A 13,433-nucleotide genomic window follows, 5' to 3' on the forward strand; every position below is an offset into this window, starting at 1 on the left:
TAGCATTTAAGAGCATACAATGAAAAAAGCAATGTTAATTTTATTCTGCAGACTTTTGTGCAGACTGCGTAATTGCATACCTAAGAATAAAATTCACATAAGCCTTGGATTAGATGATGCATGTAAAGACATTTTATTGGAGCTGAAATTCACAAACCTGAAATTAAATATCTGAATTAATTGGAAATGCTGACAGCAAATATCACTCTGTATTAGCAGTTAAATAGACTGATATCTTGGGAAACATCTTTCTTACAGAGAGTTTGATGAGAAGATCAATACCACACAAATCTGTATGGTACATATGAAGCAGCTAATTAGCTTAGCATGAAAATGAAAATCAACACAAAATCTGCCTGCCAGCATCTCTGGTTTACAAACTGATGTGCAAAAACTAAAGTATAAAAACTAGTCAAATGCAACATATAGTACCTTTAATATTTGGGAAAGATGGCCCATCGGTGTTGCTTACCACTGCAGGAGACAGCTCTTGGTCAGCAAAAGAATGAAATTTGATGCTGAACTCACAATGTTTCTTTTAAACTGGTAGGTAAACAGCTGATGCTAACATTAGCTATGTAATGATAGCAAAACTTACAAATGGCTCATTTTAAACCTGAGTGTTTCCCCATTCTTCCTGTATAGCTGTACAGACACGAGAGTTGTATCAATCTTTTGACTCTCAACTAGAAAACAAGCATGTTTCCTATAATGTTAAACTATAATGCTGATGTCTCACAATTCTGAAAGGAAATAATTGTGACTACAGAAGGGAAGTGAAGCAAAATGATGCTGTAAAGGTCATTCTCAGTGTACACCAGCACAGTTTATGGTGAGTTTGTATGATCAATTGGCATGTCAGCGGATGTGTGGGGAAAACAGATTTCCGCAGCCGTCCAGCCCACACATGCAGCATATGTGCAGTGAAAGGTGAGAGCTCCTGTCTGTGCCTCTGTTTACTATAACCACACAAACTGAATACGTCTTGTGGTGCCTGCTGGGAATCATTATCCAGAGCTGGTAGCTGGAAAAAGGTTGCCAAGCGTTAACTTCCTGCCACCTCTTTCACACAAACTCTCAGACAGAGATAGATTTGTTCTTGCTTTGTTGGGATAGCGAGGAACAAAGTGTCACATTCACAACCTTAGGCTGTCAATTGAGTCATAAAAGCCTCTCATACACACTTGCATAGACACACACAAACAGGCTCTTGTCCAAGCATTTGACATTTTCACTCATAGCTGTTTGGAAGTCTTTTGTGAGAGTGAATCTCAGCAGGGATAATTAATCAATTAGAGATTTAAGAGGCTTGTTGTCCTCTGCTGAGTGGGATTAATGGGCTCATTTATGTGATGACGAGGCAGTGTTTTCACTGGGGACTCTGAGGCTGCGGTAGATACTGCATGCAGACAGAACTGTGGGATCGAGATCGCATCCGGGTTGCAGTGTTTATATCTCCACCTTGTTAGTCGGCGAGTCGGTTCTAATGACGTCCTACTGGCTGTACCTGATAAGCACCGGCAGTCATATCTCTCAAGTGCCATTTCTCTGGATCATTTACCCGTTTCATTCTTCCCCCCTGAGATTTTTTCATCCGAGAATCGCTGGACATGAAATGCAAATAACCCCAGTGATGATGAGAGTGGCTGATGTTCAGCAGCAAAGGCAATCATACCCTCCATTCCAGCCTCTCCTATATCTAAATGACTGTCATCAAGAGCCCACAGTGGGAAACGTGCGCACAGAGCACACGCCACATTCCTTCACCTTTTTTGGCCACATCTGGGTGCAACGCAATGCAAAGTGTGCCTCATTACTTAAACTATTGAAATCAAACATGAGGCACCAGTGCTGAATTGTAAACCAAACATAATGATAAATCAGTCCAATTACAACATTCAAATGCATAAAACTCATCTTAAGTTGATTTTACTTTAAGTTACACACGTAAGTGGTGGTAGATTGCATTAGTTTAAAAGAGAAAAACACCCCTTGAGTGAGTGCATCAGCAGGGAAAAAGAAGATACAACTGAGAGCGGTGGAAGAAATACTCAAGATCCAGTACAACAATGTAAAAATAAAACGTAAAAAAAAGTAAAAGTAGGAAGAAGTAGAAGTAAAAAAAATGTACTTGAAATATAAAAAGAAAAGAACTCATTCTGAAGAAATGTGACCTTGTTGACTGATATTGTATCACATTAGATTGTTAATACTAATACATCAATGTGAAAGCAGTATTTTATTGTAGGTGCTTGAGGAGGAGTTCAGCAGCTAATAATGTGTAAAATATTAATTTGAAAAGTAATCAGATCAGACAAATGTCATGATGTTAAGAGTGCAATATTTCCTTCTTAAATGAAGTAGAAGAGTAAATTAGCTCAGAATATTCCAGTAAAGTACAAAATTACACTTCATTGCTGTATGAAAACAAGGCAGATTCTGTAATGGATGCAGATTAATGCCACACTAAAATCAGCTGTCACCTGTACGTGGCCTGTTGCAGCACAGTGCGTCACTCAGAATACAAAGTGCTGCGACCTATTGACCTGCCACATTTTTGCCAGAAAATGTTCAGTTCCCTGTTGATGGCACACGGCCCCCCTAATGACTCGCATCCGCCTCCCTCACGACTGCTTCTTTAGCAGAGGCCAAGGTGTGAGCAAAACAATATCCCACTAACTCTGTTCTTCCGCTGTTTAATAGAGGAGGCATATTAGGTTTGTAATGACAAGCTTAAAGACATCAGCAACAAGCAGCTCCAGCTTGCCTCCAAAAGAACGTTTTAGCTATAATGTCAGGTGCTATTTCCATCATCTGAAATATGCATTTATAGGTGAAAACTACTGTTTATTTTAAATCAAGTCAATTTGGCCACATGGGCAGAACATACAAGGAAAGGAAATGAAAGCAGTTGTTTTATAATGTGGCCACAAAACCATATTTGACTGTTCTTATGTGTTAATGAATAAAGAACTGTCCCGAGGCACATTCATGCAAAACATAAAACTGAGTTAGAGGCAGGCAGAGACTAGAAAATGTGACTTTATTTTAGAGATCTATTTGGACTAAATGTCAGGCCAGTTTACAACAAATAAGGCTTAAGTGAAGGGGAACACTGCTGTGTTTGTTTTCATTTAACTCATTGCATGTCTCACAAAGATACATTAGCCTCTTTAGAGAGCCAGAGACATGTTAACCATAAAAATAAAAGCTGTTCAGACTTAATGCATTCTGCATTGTCTGCATCTGAAATGTTACACGAATTTGTTTCAGTAGTCTGTGGTTTCATGCTCCATTAAAACTGACATGATGTCGCTGCAAATAAGGAGGAAAACACAGGAACAACCTCATCCATCTAAAGTTCCTTAAAATGTCTTGTGTTTTGACTGTTCACATAGAGGAATTATATTTTAAAAAAAAACAGTGATCAGAGCTCAAATCAGAGATCTGTCAACTGCTTGCGTAGATAGAGATGTAAATATGTACAAAGCTAATGTGAATGAATGGAAAAATATTGTTTCACATTTTTCATATAGTTAAATCAACAATAATTTGTTATTGCAAGTGAAATATTTTTCATTTTCTTTCCCATATTTGACCTTTGGAAAAAAACAAAACCTTCCATTAGCATTTTTGACATATCCAACAACTTTATGTGGCATTTGTGTTTTTAAAAACACAACTTTGGGTACATATAATAATGCTAGGACCCTTTTTTTTATTTTGTAAAGTTGCATGTTACATTGAATATTTGTTATGAGGTCAGTAAACATGAATAATTGTGGTGACTGCAGTGCATAGTCTCATAGGAGGAGCTGAATGATGTAGCTCTCACTCCTTCACACAGAAACCCTAAACCATGTTATAGTCCATTTACTACAAATTGTGCATACTTAACACTGCTAACAGATACTTTCCAAAGCACACTGTAGGGTTTTTAGATTGATGACAGTGCATCTTCTATTTCCAAGGTGGCCATTGTTTCAGTGTAAGCCCCAGCTTTTCATGGGTAATCCATCATTTATTTATTTGGCTCTGATTTAAGGGGAACTAATTTGAACACAGTCTTTCAAGCGATGGATTCAGATCTGTTGAAAAACTCTGTGTAAGACTTGGGATTTGGTTGCTATCCATCGGCTGAGCTGCCAGAAAATAAAACCCATTACCCAGGCATTAGGGAATTGAGCATCAAGAAAATAATGTACATTTTGTAGCCTTTTGCAGTTTAGGTTGCTGTTCTCAGATGATACTGATCCCAGCATTTCTCACCATTATTGGATTCACCAGCCTTAAGACTTCTTCAAACAATGTGCACTTCTACCCCGATTATCAAGATGAATTTACTTATCCTTATTATTATCACATATTCACTTTGTCTTCTAATCACTGACATAAATAAAACCATCCAAAACCTGCATTTTTGTGGCAAGTTATACTGCCATGCATTAGTAGATGTCTACACTGACTTATGTTTGAAGGAGCACTGCAGCTTTATCTCCTGTTCTACTGTGCTGAATGGCAACATGGTTAAAGACCCAGGAGTCACTGTTGTCAAAACTCACTGAGCCTTATTCAACACTGTGTCAAGTTAATGTAGATGGCTTCTACAGTCTTAACTTGTGCTGTTGATATTTGTCAGGATAAGTTGACATGCCAGAGGAGTATATGCCGTCCCACAATTTATCTTCTTTGTCAAATCCAGAGAAATGTAATGCCATAGGTCCCTGCATCACAATACTAATGTCTTTTCCTGGTCAGACATGTTGTTTGATCACACAGATTTGAGGACATACTCTATGGGAGAGGGAAAGAGCTCTAACATTTGGGTAGGTGGTGAAAACAATGTATCCTGCCAGAGGATGAAAACCGCTCCGACCGCATTGTCACCACAAGGGGAGAGAGCTGCCAGAGTACACAGTGATCAGAGCTACTGGAACCAACTCGACAGCCTCCAACCTCAACACTTAGAGTTATGAGATCATGCCCCATCGATTATCAAAATAACTCCCTGTTCAACTGCAAATTGTTTTTTAACACAGTCTGATTAAGTAGCCAAGATTAAAAGTCACTGGTCAAGTGCACAATATTTCGTCTTTCAGCAGCTGTCTGAAGAATATTACTATAAAAGCTGGATGCGGGGATCAGACATCTGCAAGTCATCCATGTGTAAGAACATGTGTAAGACTGTGAAGTTGTCAGCATTGTTAATCAGTTCACTTTAATTATGTTTAGCAGTTAAATTGTGCAGCGAAGCAGCAGCTGTCTTATTTTTCTTTCACTGTATTCCACAGAGTAGATCCAACCAAAACATATCTCTTTGTCACACAGCAATACAGCAATGCATGGAGTGTATTCTGATAATTATCATGCAGACTGCCTTTTCAAGACAGCTGAGGAAATTCATGTGATTTGTTGTAGCTTTAATGTGAATCTTTATATAATGGCGTCCCCTGAGGAAAAACAAGAGAGAATAAAAAGTTTAAAACCTCCAGCAGTGACCTCCTTCAGAGGAGATGCAGATCTGCATGAGTGAACGTCTCTGTTTTCCACAAACTTCAGTGCAATCTCCAGAGAAATTCAAAGCAAAACAAGTGAATTACAAACATTAGAATTAAAGGTAGTTCAGTTTTGAATTTTCCACCAAGCTCTTTTTGCTCCCTGCTGTTGTAGTCATGCCTCTAATATAGGAAAGCCAAAGGTAACAGGGTTCAGTGTCACTGAGTCAGTGTCTGGCTATATCGGGCTGATAAGCAATATGATTACCATGGTCTGCTAATAGCTTCTGTATGTCCACTGATGTTATTAGGCATTGTGATAAATGCAAAACCCCCACAGTTCAGCCATCATTTTTGTTTTGTAAATTCACTTCCTGCTGCACAAGCCAAAATGGACTGAAATTTAAGCAAGCACTAAATTGCTCTGACAGGGAAAATGGACCTTGAACATTTGGATATAACACAACGTGTCTGACATCGCTGCAGCCGTTGTTATTTTGGGTGTAAGAGTCATGTCTGACCTTTCTAAGGAGGCAGGATGATAGAACAACGGTGGGCTAATATCCTTTGTTAGCATGAGTCTTTTGAAAACAAAAACATCAGACTCTACAAAACTATTTTTCATTTCCGATGGTTGCCCAGGTGTTCCTCCGCCAGGATTTGTTTAATACAGAATTTTCACTGAGAGCAAAACATGCTGGGTCCTGCCTCTTTTTCCCCCCCCCCTCCATCGTTATCATTATCATTAGCAGCTGGAGCAGCGAGCATCAGCCTCTTGTTTTGCTCTCTGTTCAACTGGCCACTGACTCTGAGTCTGCACTATAATTTCCCTGTCAGACTGAAAGAGCTTGTTACTTCCGCTTCACAATTAGAGAAATTGTAATTCAATTAGAGAGGAGATAAATGCAGATTCATTTGCAGTTTTACATCTTTTGTCTGGTCTGTAGTTTGAACTAATTCCTGGTTTAAAGAATGAGAATGGTATTCAAATTTACACAATGGCTACATAACACATGTGCTTTGTATAAAAAAATAATTGGTGTGTGGCAGGACAGAAAAAAAATGGTTGCTAGGTTCTGGACCAAATGCACCAAAAAAAAAAAAAAAAAAAAAAAATCAGACTAATGTTCTGGTCTGCCAGTCACAAGACTCACTATCATCCTTATATAATGTCTTTGTGACATCCTCCCCCATTGGCTTTAGTTCCTGTTTGTGTGAAGATCACACTGTTCTGGCTGGCTGCTATAGGGCTGGAGGCCGGAGCAGAGAGGGGAGGCACGTAGGCTTCTACAATCCACAGTCAAAACCTCGAGAGAAAAGCCTGGCTCCCACTCTCCATCCCACAAACTTTTCCATAACATGAAACCATTGCTCATTCTCTCAACTCTGTCGCTGGTCCAAACCAAGGAGATCAGCGCTGTTACCACCCAGTGAGAAACAAGGCAACAAAATACCTCAAGAGAGAGGAAGAGGGGCATATTGCTGTTGTCAAGTGAAAAACCTGGGAACTGCAATTTTGGTTATTTTCCTGTTCAAATATAATTTCATGGATTTATGGCTACTCTGTTGCACACATTTGGTCTTACAAAGCCGATTTAAAACACTTTGGATAAGTGGTATGGCAGCGCCTGCTGTGCTGGGCCCTGAGAGAATTCAGTTTTTCAGCACAACCTGTCAAGACTAGCCCATAGGTGGTACAGGTGTTGCCATGACTGAGTCTGTGCAAACTGGCAGAGGACCTGCAGACATTGATATTAAAAGTGCAAACGAAGATCATCTCTGGCTGCAAAGACAGATGGTACACGTAGGTAATAAGGGAGAAGTTCATCAAGGGACACTGGCCCAGTTCTTTACTCTGGAAGCGGCCGTGACAGTGGATGACTCAACTGACTGACAGGCTTTCCTATTACACAGTTTACATTGATAATGGAGGAAGATCTGCAATTCAAAACACTCATAAATTATTTAACGAGGAGGTCCTTGAAATAAAAAGCTAACATTAGCATGAGTTGATCAGAAATGCTGTCTCAGAGGTTATAGGCATATATGCTTTATTTTAACACTATATGTGAAAAGGCTTTTAGGATGAGACCAACAACACAGTGTTTTTGTAAACATTATTTAGTTTTGACCAGAGTAGACTAGAGTGAATGAATTCCCATATCTGAGCAAGGACAGAGCCACTAACACTAGCTTACATTATGCCTTAGCATCTAGCATCATTTTCCACACCAGAGGGATCTACTGGATGTTGTGGTTGTTTTTTTTTTTAAAGATGTAATTTCCCATAAAATAATGTAGAATGGAATGAGTGACGCTGTAGGTGGAAATTAGCCAGACATGCTAACATTTGTAGCTAACATTAAAGCAGACAAACAGAGTTTTCTCACTTTTGCCCTTGTATTTCTGGTGAAAGAAACCCTCATCAAAATTCTTTATATACCCCCATATAAATCACTTCAAAAGGCAGAGAAATCCAGATCTTGACAGGTCTGCCGTGCCATAGTTATGGTTGCTGGGTTATAATTGGAAAATCGCTGTTTAGGTGGAGGGTTTAGTGAATGGTCAATTGTACGGTGCCAGCCCATGAGAGAAACAATCATAATTTAGAAGCAGCTGGTGGCCAAATGCAGAGAGGGAGATCGAAGCACTATTATCTGTCTTGTGAATAAGATGGTGCATCTGAGGTCCAGGAGGAAAACTGAAAAGGACTCTGGTGAAGCCAGGTGCTCCAGAGGTGATCAGTGAAGCGACAGGAGGGAAGATGAAAGAACACCAACTAAGGGGAAAAGAGATTTTCTCGGCTGGCTGCAGGAGGTGGCAGATAGACTGCCCCACTGTAAAACCGAATTTCAGGTCAAACAGTAAACAGCAGGTGCAACAGACTCCAAAGCTCAGCAATCTGTACACCAACCTGCTAGAAAATAATAGCTGTACCTATCCAGAGCATTCAGTTTAATTTTGTGTAGCTAAAAAGTGCAGCCAGATACTTTACGTCATGCAAATGTCCACCTCAGTAAATCAAATTAAGGCAACATGTGGATCACTGGGATGTTTGCTGTCCCACTGGCTCTTATCACACACATAAGAATGTGGAAATGTAATGCAATTAAATTAATTGTTATTAAATTGTTAACAGCTGTATGCCAGTGGTGTGGGATATGGATTTACTAAACGAGAGCTGAGCTGAAAAACATAAAATCGCATCCTGCCTTAACAGGCCCATTAATTTTTAAACAAATTCTGTGACTCAGAAAGTCATCAACAAGGATGCGAATTACTCTCAATATCATATAAAACAAACATTTATAGAGGGATGGAGACTGCTGAGGACAGGGTCACTGTTTAAGTAAACATCATTTTCTCAGTATATGTTTTCCTTTCAATGCTGCAGAGGATTACAAAACAAATGTTGGAGATCGACAGTTTAGTTTATCTATTCTTCATATATTATATATGTTCATTCACTCTAGGTTGGACATTTTTTATCAATAGCCGCTTACAGAGGTGCATTACATTACCTTACCTAATCCTGATACATAAAAGCCAGAAAAACTCAGCTCTCTCAAATGGACTAATCCTGTCACATACACACATACTAAAGTCACAAGTTATTTTGGTATTGACTTCCCAGTAAAAGGCAAATATGTTATCAGTGTTTACTGTTATACAGTTGGACAGAAACCTTGTTAATGCTCCCATCTCAGCACCATGAAATTGAATGCCTGTCCTTTGCATGTTTTTCATCAAACAGTTGTCAACACTGTCTCTAGTCATGTATTTGCACTGTGAGAGAGAAATGCGCTCCATTTGATAAGACCTTCACAGAGACTGAAACATTTTCATATGACTTCAAGGAAGTGGCTGGGTTTAAAAAAAAAAAAAAAGCAGCAGAGCATGTTTGTCCATATACACAGTGAGCATCCTATCAGGCTAAATCAAGTTATTTTTCCCTCCTTTTCGTTGAGATATGAACTCACAACATCTGGTATGGGAATTATTGGTCTTTGAAATCTCAAATTCTGTTTCTGTTGTCAGGACTGCTCCAAGATTCAGTCTGTCAGTTCGCAGCTTCAAAACCAAAGTTTGAGGTCTCTTTCTCATCTTTTCCAGAGACAAAGATACAGAGAGAAAGAAGGGAAAGAGGTATTTATGCCTCTGTGTGTGTGTGTGTGTGTGTGTGTGTGCATCATTAACATCATTAACTGTATCCCCAATGGATGTTTTCCAGCACAGTGGTCAGTCTGTATTCTATCAGTGATAAAGTGCCTGATAAACTGGAAAGTAACAACATTACAAACATAAACCTGCTTCGGTGGCTTCACTACAAGTAAAACGGGACGTACGCTGAAAAAGACAAAGACAGACGCAATTGTACCGTTCTATTACAGTGCATTATCTGTCATTACCTACCCATGTCATCATGCTGCTCTTGGTGAGTTCCATGACAACCGCTGGTGATAACTGTCTCGCCATTATCAGGTTTAATAGGGTTATGTAACCTGTCCATCAACTATAGACACCTTGAGAATATTATCTGTCAGAAGAGCTGATTTACATACAGTGTATTCTCTCCCATACACACTAATCTCTAGTTGATATCTGTCATTCAACAGGTTGGACTACAGTAAGAAAGTTAATCTGTCTTTTTTCTTTACTTTTACATCACACACGCAGCATCAAAACCCCCAAAGACAGCTATCATCACTCAAATACTGACATCGATATAGACAGCAAGTAAACTGTGGGACATGGAAAAATATCAGGTGTCTTTTAAGGCTGAGCATGATGGATTGTGCATCTCTGTAAAAGGTAATACTTGGGAAAATAATACCTGGAATGGTATTAAATAAGGAGAAGCCACAAACCCACACACTGCTGCTGAACCAAGACTCACAACTCTTTTCTCAGAATTTAAGAGTCAAAACTTTTTCATCATCAGTTGAAAATGGCCTCATAAGCTCTGGTTTTAAAAAGCTGCTGATAGAGGAGCGCAGTCATAAAGGAGCTTTTGTTCGTGCCAGTATGCCTGAATGGTCGCAAGCAGATTAAGGGAGATTGTTTTATTAATTAAATGTCTCTTCTTCATTGTTGTAGAGTACAGCACTTTCCAAAAACAGATTTAAAACAGAAACGTCCTCTCAGGGATAAACAAAGTTATCCTGACTCTTAAAATGATGTGAAAATTAGGTCTTCCACCACAAACACTGCAATGTAGACATGTATAATCTTTTGGCAGTGGCCACCAAAAGCTGCCTGGAAGAAATATGTTCAAATTCTGCATCGGGACAAACAAACGCTTGTGCACATTATTTTCTATGTAACACTGTCCCCCAGAGGGCAAAGAAGGTCTAGTATTAAAAGGCGCTTTTACCTGGTGCGAGACTTGACATGATCTATCAGCTGAGAATGACAAAGTTTATTAAGCTTCTTTTTGCTGACAACCCAGAGGTCATATTTATCATAGCACAGGTATTGTGCCACAATGGGGAGTGTGAATAATTCAAGTCATATGTGTTTGTAATGCTGCGGGAGAGGCAGAAAAAGAATTCACTCCAGCGACCTAATTTGAAGCTGTGCATAGAAATGCATGAGCCACTTTCATTTGGTGTTATGGATGCGGAGAACGTGGCATGAAAATGGATTTTCTAAGACAGATCTCAGTATGTAACTTCTGAGACACCAGAGATTGTTAAGACCAGCTATGGCTATGCTGAATATTCACTTCCAGCACTCCCAAAATGTTGCCTCAGCTTTTCGAGGATTATGAAGGTGAAGACTGTGTGAGGGATGAGACGCACTCTAACCACGAGTCTGTATATGAGTATAAAGATGGTTTTGACCAGAAGGAGCTGTGTAAAACATAACGTCTTCATGTTATTAACAGCGAAGGTGACACCCACCGTGTAAAACGCCTTCGGGGCCCTGCTTTGCTGTTTCTGGAGGAGACAAACAAGACTTGTCAAGTCCCCACAGTTCATGAATAAAACATACATGTCAGAGTGATGAGAGGGAGATGAGGAGAGATTCCCCCAAGTAACTCCAACCTTGCTAAAGCAAAATGTACAGTAGATGGACAGTAGCAGCATGTAGTGTGTACAAACTCAATGCATTAGAGTTCATTAGTCTTGTTTTAACTACATCAAATGGCCAGCACAGGATTGTGGCACGGACACCTGCTCAGAAAATGAGAAATGGTGTCTTATTTTGGAAAATGAAAGTGGCAATGCTAAACACGCAGTGACAGAGCAGGGTCAATTACAGCAAACACACAGGCCAGGAAGTGAGTGTGGGTGTTGTCAGTCAGCCAGTACCTAGAACCAAGGGTTTGGACTGCTCATAGCAGTACAATAGCATTTTGTCATACAAGTCATGTAACAAGAGGTCTTTACGGTGCACCTCCGGTAGAGCAGCCATTTCTGCTCTGTGATGGAACATATGAAAGAAACCAACTTCAGCTTTAATATAAAGCAGTCTATGTGGTGGATGATCTGAACTGGGAGAGGAAAAACATCTCACAGTGTGATGATTTGCATGCTATTATGGATGATTACAGACAGTTCTCAGTACATGGAAAGATCTGAAAGGATGTATTCCCATTGTTCAAATATACTTACTTTCTCTGAAGCTCTACCCGTAAATTGACATTGTTCTGCTTTATCCACAGTTTGGAGAGTGAAAGCTTTCAGAACCAGTTAATTGTCTAGATGAGTAACTGTCACTGTGATTTTTTTCTTGCTTTTGAATTCAGTGAAAATTGGCCTATCAAACTTGTGTCTTGCTGTCAGTTTTTAAGGTTTTAAGATTTGAGCTTTACAACAAATCTCAATCTATCCACTTCACTCTGGAGTCCCAGTGAAACCACCTGCAATCCCTGGTGGAAAAAAAACACAAGACTAAAATGCTAAATACTGTCAAAATGTGTAATGTGTAAAGGGATGAGTCCTTTATTCCTTCTGTTCATCTAGTCCCTGACAGTCTCATGAATGGCAAATCATAATAGGACATGTCATCTATGGGGGAAAGGGAAAAAAGCAATGTTATGTCAGAAAGGTGAAGCATGGATATGTACAAGTACAGAGAGTGAATCATTTAATACGTGTGTTGTTTTCAGATGCACTGAGGCCACTGTGGAGACCCAGCCTTGTTGTTAACGGTCATGCCGATCATTCTCACCCTCACCTCCTGCTGCGTCCGTGAGTGCACCTGTAAATGACCACCTGGAGGCACCAATAAGGGTCAGTCACACTTTGAGTGAGAGCAGCAACTACCTTCACATGTGTTAAGTGACAGAAAAGTTCTGACTTGTGCACCAAGCCAACAAACCTGGTTTGAATATTAATGGGAAATTATAGCTCACAACTTAAGTGGTAATGTCAGCAGCCTCCATTAAGCTACAGCGCTGGATTAAAGAAAATCAATTCAGCAGCTGGGTAATATCTGTAGGGAATACAAAATTGAACCAATAGACCTGTGATAAAAATGCTTCTGTCACTTTATAAACTTAAAAGCATCCAAACAAGCCTATTGATTGTCATAATCAAAGTAATTTAGGCACATTGCTGCCAAAGTGACTAGTCAACTTATTGACTTTTTAGGAAATTGAATAAACTGAATCATTGCCATAAAACATGAAGCTATTCCAAAAGCTAGTATCATCAAGAAAAGATAGGATAATAAAACCTTGAAGAATATAATTTTATTAACATTTTCCACAATGCAATCCAGAGGCACGTGAAAAACACCCCAGACAGGTCATTGAGGCCTAAGTGGATCATTTTCCTAATTTCCTAATAGAAAAATTTTGCTCCAGCAGTAGTTGAATTAAAAATAAATTAGCTTTATCTTTTACCTTAATTAAATCCAGTGGGTGTGTTAAACAGGCAGCTGAGCTTGGGCTAGAGGAGACTCACAGACAAGAAACGTAATTCACCTGCA

At 39.5% G+C, this 13,433-nt stretch overlaps 1 protein-coding gene across 1 annotated transcript in view; it reads left to right on the plus strand.

Annotated features, from left to right (window-relative positions):
- Positions 1–13,433, plus strand: part of zgc:103625 (methyltransferase-like 26 B) — a 38,189-nt gene that overhangs the window by 14,927 nt on the left and 9,829 nt on the right. Inside the window, 1 exon segment of the mRNA XM_051073999.1 lies at positions 12,610–12,733. The gene's annotated coding sequence lies outside the window, so the exon portion shown is untranslated.

Source organism: Lates calcarifer, linkage group LG11, assembly GCF_001640805.2.
Source record: "Lates calcarifer isolate ASB-BC8 linkage group LG11, TLL_Latcal_v3, whole genome shotgun sequence".
NCBI lineage: Eukaryota > Metazoa > Chordata > Actinopteri > Centropomidae > Lates > Lates calcarifer.